The sequence below is a fragment of the Camarhynchus parvulus genome, chromosome 1A (assembly GCF_901933205.1).
Source record: "Camarhynchus parvulus chromosome 1A, STF_HiC, whole genome shotgun sequence".
In the NCBI taxonomy this organism is placed as follows: Eukaryota; Metazoa; Chordata; class Aves; order Passeriformes; family Thraupidae; genus Camarhynchus; species Camarhynchus parvulus.
Window position 1 is genome coordinate 24674922 of NC_044586.1, and position 5389 is coordinate 24680310.

General features: G+C 42.4%; 1 long non-coding RNA gene across 1 annotated transcript; it reads left to right on the plus strand.

Annotated features, from left to right (window-relative positions):
• The first annotated feature begins 2994 nt into the window (after positions 1 to 2994).
• LOC115910690 lies at positions 2995 to 5162 on the plus strand. Its single transcript, XR_004061201.1, has 2 exons — positions 2995 to 3210; positions 4473 to 5162. It is a non-coding gene; the product is annotated as an uncharacterized LOC115910690 (long non-coding RNA).
• Positions 5163 to 5389: the final 227 nt, after the last annotated feature.

Genomic DNA, 5389 nt, shown 5'->3' on the forward strand with positions numbered 1-5389 from the left:
TCTTATCTTTCTCCTGCAGGGTGGAACAATCAAAAACATTCTTCATGTTAAGGCAGATGTGTTTGAATGTGTTGTCTGGTCCAGGCCAGCTCTGGCTTCAGTGCCTGTCTTTGCTTCTTTGAGGCCAGCTGCTAATCTGAAGCATGCCACCTTTAGTAGGAAGATCAAGTTTAACAGCCTCGGAGCCACTGGCAGGCAGAGGGGAGAATCCTTCAGGGCAGTTTGAGCACTAGGTACACTTCCTGACATCTAGCACGAGGCTGAGCTGACTATTAATATGCAGCCACCCACCACTCTGCTGTCCCAGTAGGGACTGGGGACAGAAAGCATCATTTTGGGGATTTTACAAGGCAAAAGAATATGGAGCACCAAAAATATCTGTGTTCACAGGTTACCATCCACCATTTCCCTTCCTTTGCACTGTCTTCTTCTCTCTTTGTCAAGAGTAACACAGCATGAAAGGGGGAAAACGCACATGCTGAGTCTGCAGTAAGCTCTTGGTGTGTCCTACCTTTTTTTCCCTCTTCTGCTGTGCACACTCCTCCTTTTGTCTTGTTTAGGTTGGAGTGGTGGATCACGAACAGACTGTTACTAGGGGCAGGACCTTGCCATTCAGATGCTTATAGACCCATCTCCCAGCTTACTTGGATGACATCCCTTGCATCAGCAGAATTGGGTACAGAAATTTGTAAGAATGTGTTTTTCATCAAGAGATTTTTGGAGACATCTTCCTATCAGGTGTATTGCACAAAATGGCTCCCTCCAAAGGAGGGAGGATCTCCCAGTCACCTTCCCCAAAATTTAAGGCAGGGAGGAGGGTGAAAAGCTGTGATTTCCAAAATTATCTGAACATTTTTTTCAAGTAGCTTAAATTGTTTGCAGGCTCAGACTGGCTTGGGGGATGAATGGAGGTTGTGCTGGGTGCCTGTTGCATTCAAATAAATTGCTCCTTTCCCCAGAGCTCCAGCTCCTCTGTGCAGCCAAATCATGTATGTTTGCAGGAAACAGTATGCTTGTGTTTCTCCCACGACCCTGCTGGCTCATTAGTGTTATTTCTGGAGGTCTTGTTTCCACAGTAACAAGCAATTACCATTGTTCCTTGGACTGCCAAAGTTACCACCAGCAACGCAGAGGAAGATGCGTTTTTCTCTATATTGGGATAAAATGCCTTCATATGTCTTGCTATTCACTGAATGCCAATCCTGACGCAGGTCCTGTGCAAATAGCACACTCCACCCCCTGCCAATGCTGCTTTTGCTGGTATTAAGACATGCCAAATTCTGAAAAGATCCAAAATGATCTCCTCTGGTCTGTGGCTACACTGGTAACGACAGGGTCAGGATTTCAGCAGCAGGATGACTGTACCAATGGTAGCTCTGGTAGGAATATAAATAGAATAGCTTGGAGGCAGTTCTTTTTGCAATTGTGCTTAGCCCTGTTCTAAGTAATGCTGGCCAGTGACGTCAATGAAATATACTCTCTGTATTCACCCTATAGCTCCTACCAGTACTGTGGTGGAGCTCCCACATGAGAGTCTGCTGGTCTTGCGGGGCAGAATGCTGTGTCTGTGTTGCACAGTCCTTCATCATCCCCAAGGGGTAACGTGTGTGCATCAACTCCAACCATTTCTTCTGTCAGCGGCTTCTCCTTTCCTGTTTACATTTACATTGTACACAGACTGATTCAGCTAAAATGGTCTTCTAACCCCATAGAACATACCCTGAATTTCATGCACATCATAAAAAGAGTAGGCAGCTGAGAAGCTGAAGGAATATGGGCTTTGTAGGTGAGAGCAGTGGGATACTGGAATGCTGAGGCAGCTGGATCAGGTTTCATGGCTTGGTGAGTTTTTATGGCTGTCAGTGACTCCAGTTTCCAAGTGTGACTACATATTCTAAAAAGCTCTGGGGCCATGTTGTAAGCTCTGAGCTCCTCTTAACAGAGTTTTCTTGTGAATGGGTGTATGTATGGATCTACATATACACACCCACTTGCCCAAATGACTAATAGCAGGTGTTGGAGGGAGAACACAGCCTCTAGCTTACATAAGCCAAAGCACAAGGAAACTTGCTCCAAGGAAGCTGAAGCAGAGAGATCAAGAGAAGCATTTTAAAATGCTTCTCACCTTTTGTGAAAGGTCTTGGAAACACCTGCACTAGAGATTTTTAAAAACTGGACTTATCAGAGAAGGTAGAAGACACTTTCACATCAGGTCACTGTATGAGTGTACGAGGGTGGCAACACAAAAAGGGTGCTGCTTCAACAGCCACCAAGATTGTACTGCTTTAGATGCCCTTAAGGAAATCAAAGTCCAACAGCAAACACACTGTCTTTTCATAGGATGGAGAAAGGGGTAAGCAAAACCAATTGTTGATAAGGTCCTTCATTCTTTGTTCTGATTAAAGTCTCACCAAGTCTGCAAAGGTTGTCTGGGAAGTGGGGAAAAAAAAGGATCACAGGGAATGATACTCATGATGCATAACAGCCATCACCTTGGTGTGAAATGAAGGTGGAGGAAGGAGTCAAACACAAGTGGAAGAAATGTGCCTGTCTATCACATATCAATTCTAAAGGCCGTGCCTAATTTTTAAGTGTCTCTTAATTAGTAGAATTGAAATGTTAGAAAGTCACTCAGTTTTCTTGTGGGCTTACCCTGAAGGCAAGTCAGCACCAGAGAAAGGTTAAGAAAATATCCTTGGGCATGTGAGAGTGGTCCTATGTAATTCAACAAGCTTCTCTTCTCCTCTTTTCTGTTGCATCCACCTAAAGTCTTGGATTCTAGCACATAATCTTACTTTCCATATGTAAACCAGAAGCTGGTTCGTTCTAGGTGACAGCTTGGGTGGTCCATTATGAACGGAGGTTTGGTTTTGTATTGTAAGCAAAATGTTCCCACCTCACAAATAAGCCAAGGCTTTGCTCTTGCTGTGGGCTGCAGGGCAGCCCTGGCGCCCCAGCCTTGCGGCGGCTGCTGTGCCGAGCTGGCCGGCAGACAGACACTAGGTGGAAGCCTTGGGTTGCAGTTCCACTGCAGCTGCTGACGGCAGGAACAAGAGGACTTGTGCTTTCAGAAAGGAGAGCTTTTTCTTTTCTTCTTGCCTTGACACGCTAGAAAGGGAAGTCCAAGCTCTTCTGATGCGCCATGGGGTGAGCAGAGGAATGGAGGAGAAGTGTCAGTCCCATCCCGAGTCCTCCCTGCAACAGGATCTTGTGAGCAGGGCTGTGGTGGGAGCCTTGAAATCCTCTGTGTTCTTGGGTGTGGTTCGGTGGCAAGACTGATGTAATTTATCCTGATTTATTTTTATCCTCATTTATATGTTCTGATGGGGATAATTTTGAGATCCCTGTGAGTGCACAGAAAAGAATTAATATTGGGATGAAAGTGAGTACCGATGAGCTGCTCTATCTTGCAAGAAATGCTGGTAGAACCAGCTACGATAATGTGCATGCTGAATTTATGATGATTGCTTTTGACAAGGCCTTCAATCTGAAAACTATTCCAAATAGGGAGATTTAGAGTTAGTACAAAGAATGAATCACAGGTTAAGTAAGAGCCAGAGGAAACTTGAAATGATCATTTGAGAGAAATGTCAAAGTTTATGATTTCAAGGCATCTTCTTACTTTTAGTGATTAAAATACTGTTTTCAGTGTATTGCTAGAAACTAAAAATTATGAACATTTCAATTAGATGCTTTTAGAAAAATAACTGATATTTTATTTTAAAAAGTAGTGAAGTTTTGGTATCGTTTCACTTATCAGTTGAAATGCAGAGTTAAGTTCTGCCAAGTCAAGTCTCATATGAGGCCACGTTATGCAATCCTACCAGTAACATAACATACCATGAATATAATAATTAAATATTGTTATATAATTTAGTACAGGTGATACTTTGTATTCAAAACAAGTGTTTTTTCTACGAAGTCATGAGTTTGCTATCAAAAGCAATAGCTTTATTAGTCTGTGCTGAATGAAACAATTTAAATTTTTGCACTCCGAAACAGAAATGTTCTGGGTACTAGTTAGGGACCAGTTGTTTTTAATATCCTGGAAACCTGATTCCAGGCTAATAGGAGGATATTAAACACATCAGTGTCTCTCATTATTAACTGAAGAACATAAAAACAACACAAGCAGAAAAACATATTAAGAAAAGAAAAGGTTGCTTTAAAAAATAGTATTTTAATTTGGAAAAAAAACTATCATTTTTTTCCTAAAGGCAAACTTTTCAATATTGAAATTTTTGTTTCAGCCTCCTTTTATGTAGGGATTTTTCATTAGTACTTAGAATTGTTTGAAAAATGTTGATTTTATCAAAGTGGTATATTCTGGTTGAAGACTGTTTCGATTAAAATTTTCGCACTAGTATAAGCTGTTATGACACACTCCTCCTTCCCCCTCTGTGATAAAGCTGTGGTAAAAGAGTGAGTGAAATTATTGATTTATCTTTCCTTATTTTTTCTTTTTTTTTTAGTGCAACGACTTCGAGAGCTTCATGGCTGTTCTGCAGACAGATGCACAATTGTGAAACATCAATATGGACTGCAAATCTCGACTGTCAGTCAGCTCCTCTTCCCCTCTGCATAACGTAATCCCTATCTCCACAATGCCTGCACAGATACACATTTGCAAAGATGTTTTTCTGGAGATAGCGTGCATAGCAAACACTCCCTTACTTGTTCTCATCTCCAGCAACATTATACAGAGTTTCAGTTCACAGTTCCCTGTGTTCCCCCTCCTACCACTGAAATGCAGCCAACTCCGAGCTGTGGCTATTAAACATCACACAAGCAACACCACAAAACAGATTGTGGAAAGCACAGGAATTCACTGAAAAGCAACAAATTGACAGAGGTCTTGGAAGTGATAACAAAGGATCATAGGGAATGAATTACTCACGATGCAGAATAGCCATCACCTGAGTGTACAGGTGATACCAGCATGCAAGGGCAGGTTTTTGAGGGTGGCGCAAGGAGATGTCACTAGGGGCAGTCAGGTTTCAGCAAGGGAGATGAGCAGGTCAGCTTCCTTAACCACTGAGTTTTGTCAGTCAGAGTCCTAAGGAAAGAGCAGAAGGCATCATTGCTTGGGGGTTTGAGAACTGGTCAGTTTCAAAACAGGTCAAGGCACTTTCAGGGCAGATGAATAAAACGAGATGGAGCAAGGACTGTACCTATTTCCACTTTGTATGAGTGAGAAAACTGTTGGGAGAAAGATGGAAAGGTCTGAAGGAATCACATGTACAGTTATAAAACTGTGTGAACTGGTGTGATAATAGCTGTGATATGGCCAGGGAAAAGCTTCCAAAGACAGTGCTCTTCTTTGACAAGAAGGTCATTTTCATGATGACCTTAAGGTGAGAAAGGAGGAAGAAGGGGAAGATCTGCAAAG